This window comes from Adiantum capillus-veneris, chromosome 25, assembly GCF_014529385.1.
Source record: "Adiantum capillus-veneris isolate H3 chromosome 25, ASM1452938v2, whole genome shotgun sequence".
Classification (NCBI taxonomy): domain Eukaryota; kingdom Viridiplantae; phylum Streptophyta; class Polypodiopsida; order Polypodiales; family Pteridaceae; genus Adiantum; species Adiantum capillus-veneris.
In genome coordinates, this window is record NC_140955.1 from 70,293,656 (window position 1) to 70,297,176 (window position 3,521).

Below are 3,521 nucleotides of genomic sequence, written 5' to 3' on the forward strand. Positions count from 1 at the left end.
CCTATAGTGTGGACCTACAAATGGCTTATGAGCTACTCGGATCAATTCAATAAGATGGTACAAGGAGGATCAATGATTCTACGGGCCAAGCTACCGAGGTCAGCTTAACAAAGGATATAGTAGGAGAGACCCTCAAGCTACCAATAGAGAGTGAGTCTCTAAGTTTCATTATACGCTAAACACAAAGTGTCAGGGCTACACATTGTGTGGTTTGAAGCCGACAACACTAATGCATAGAGGGCTGTAATTGTAGCTCCGACAGTCGTCTAATTTAAGAGATGAGAGTACACATCGGGTTACTATTGGAGGAAGTCAACACACACACACACACACACACACAATGGGTTTGGCCTGCTCACCTATGTGGTTTAACCTCTATTTGTGTGCCCTTGGATACAAATTCTTTGAGCAAATGCTCCTTTCTCCATCCAATAGGGAAAGATTATTAGATCTCTCTTGCCCATTCAAATATTTTAATGACATTCTATTGATAGATTGTCAAAATCCTGTTTTTCTTGTCTAGCATGAGAACTTACCCACGTGAACTTATTATTGAAGGGAAAAAGGCAACAGAAGCTACCTTCATAAAACCTCTTCTTGTCCATTGAAAATGGTAAAGTTCATAAATCTTTGACCAAAAAAGAAGCCCTTTTACCTTTCAACTCCTATAAGGTATATTCTCAGAGCTAGCAATAGACCTAATAGTTGGGCCCACGAGGTCATCCTTTCACAATTGAAACCTATCTTGCTTTGCAATAGCAAGACCCTAAATGCCTGTAAGACATTCAACAGTTGGTTACTACTTTTTGTAAAAATGGTTTTGAAAAGGCAAAGTTGTGGAGAGTCATTAGGCAGACCCTACATACGTATGGTTCCTCCATCTTCACTTGTGATCCTATAGACATCTTGAACCACTTGTCTCTTAATGATGGACACTAGGACCTCTAAGAGGGGGCCTAGTGCCCCCTCTCATTGCCCTAGTGTGGGCATGGATGGAGGGATACAATAAACCGAGCCTAAAACTAATTGGTTTTCCACTCTTAGGCTCAAGCACCATTTACTTTGAGCTACTTAGTCATTAAAATCTACTCTTACCCTTAAAAAACACCTAGGTGGTTGTGCATGCCACCTTAACTTGGGATAAAATCAAATTGCATTTCATGTGAGGGTAATCGTTTTTTGAGCACAATTTTTATTGAAACCCCTCCCACTAGTTGCAATTTTTGTCATGCATGCCTTGCCTACTCTCCACACCCGTGGTCTGTAGCTGTTAATCCCTAGACATTTTTACATTTTGTGCCAAATAGGGTTTATTTTGGGGCTATGCATGGGCATTTTAGCTGCATTTTCATACATATAGTTGCAATAGTATGCATGGTTGTCCTAATTTTATGATGATTGCATAAATGCATATTGGCATGCCTTACATTTGTGCACTGATTTCATTATGTTGTCAATTAGTAAGTCAGTTTGAAACTACAATTTTTCTAGCCTAAGTACGCTTGAGTCCATCTACTTATGACTATAGTCGACTAGACTAAAGTTGTATACCAAAAAAGAATGTTGGGAGTTGCTAGGTTGGTTTGAGGTCAAAAGTCACTATCAAGAGTGAGCCAAGGGAGACGTTTAAAAAAATTAAGTTCGGTACGAGTTAGGTTAGACCTTTGAGGGTCTGACATGATTGTCCCTACGATGTTTTAAAAAAATTTCAGAGACAAGAACGAGGTCTTAAAGACCATAGGCTTGATAATTTTTTTAAATAAAAAGAAGAAAACAAGTGATAAAATCACAAGGCCTACCCTGAGAAGAATAGGGGAAGGTTAATACCATCATTGCAATCTTTAACAAATGATAAATCACTAGGCTTGCAGATAGATGATCATCCACAATAAACCAAATATGTACCTCCAATGACCAATGGGATGTTATTGGTTAATTGCTTTGAAATATATCGTGGCAAGGGGAGGGACTTTATGTTGGTTACAAGCGTAAGCGCAAGAAATATTTGGAGACAAGGTACTTGTATTGACAAGTGAGAGGTACCAGCTATATTGACAAGTGATAGGTACTAGCTAATGCAAGCTATCCTTTGAATCTTTTTATTCTCTCTCTCTCTCTCTCTCTCTCTCTCTCTCTCTCTCTCTCTCTCTCTCTAACGCTCCCTCTCTCTCCGGAGGATACAGGATACAGAGTGAAGTCAAAGAGAGCGAGAGAGCAAGATGTTAAATCCAAGGTTAGGAGGTGTGTTTTCTTGTGATCTGTACTCTCAATATATATATATATGTGCAGAGGAGGAGCATGAAAGCTGTGTGTGTGTGTGTATGAACATGTCAGCATCTTTTTATGAGTGTGTGTTCTAGGCTCCTATCAGCCTTGCCCTATTGTGCCTCTGGCCAGCTGTAGTCGTCGCAGGTGTTTCAGGGTGGGGGAGCAATGTGAGGTCAGAGGTAGGTGAGGACATTGATAGACGAAGTGCTTGCAGATTCCAGAAGTTTTTGAGCGGGGTAGCCGCGTGGAGATTGTTATAAAAAAACGGAGGTCCAAGGAGCTGAAATTGAAAGACCCGGTTAGATTTTGAGCTTGCTTACAAGCAAAAGATACATATTTTGACCTCAAAATCGGGAGAATTTCAAGTTTTCCCTTATATTCTTTGGTTACGGAAAATGTATTTTCCTATCCCTGGCCCGAGAGAAGCCTAGGGAACAACTCTCTTTGTTCATGTGACCCATGAAGACCAAGGGAAGGCGCGGGAAACAGCTACATGCCAAGGGGGCTTAAACATTCAGCTTTAGGTCTGTATAGCTTACCCTGAAGAGACCCATTTGGAAGATGCTCTAGAACACAAGCATGGAATTTCCATACATGCAGAAGCCATAGAGTCGGACAAGATTACGGTAGCGTGTCGACCCCACTTCAACCAACTCCGTCGAGAAGCTTGGGTTCTGATTGATTGAAAGCACCTTCACTGCCGCATCCACTTGCTGGACTGTAGGGGCCATGCTTATAATCACATTTGTTGTAGACTCCTGCTACGCCAATAAGTCTCGATTCACTGAAATTGTATGTTGCTACTTCGAGCTCTTTTATGGTGAACCATCTCAAATGCGTGCCATATTTTGGAACTACATCTGGCAAGCCCCTTGGTGAGGCTACGACAACCCTTTTCATCCTTCGGCAGCAAAGAAGAATACAAACAGAAAACATGCAATTGGGGGGAGAGAGGGAGAGAGACAGAGAGAGAGAAACACCATCGCCAACCATCTTCGGAAAATTGCTTCACTCTTTACAATGAATAGGGGCAATTGTTCTTCAACCCCATTAGCGCCGAAGATAATAGAGAATACACGGGACAAGAGGATGAAGCCCACAGTTGAGGAGCTTGAGGAATTGAAGCAGCCCAAACTATGGAGCTGAGGGGTGAACGAAGATCCAGAACTACAGATTATATATTGAAAATGAAACACATGTGGTTGATGGTGAGAAGCTGGTGCAGCAGATTGACAGTTCAAGGAGGTCGAAGG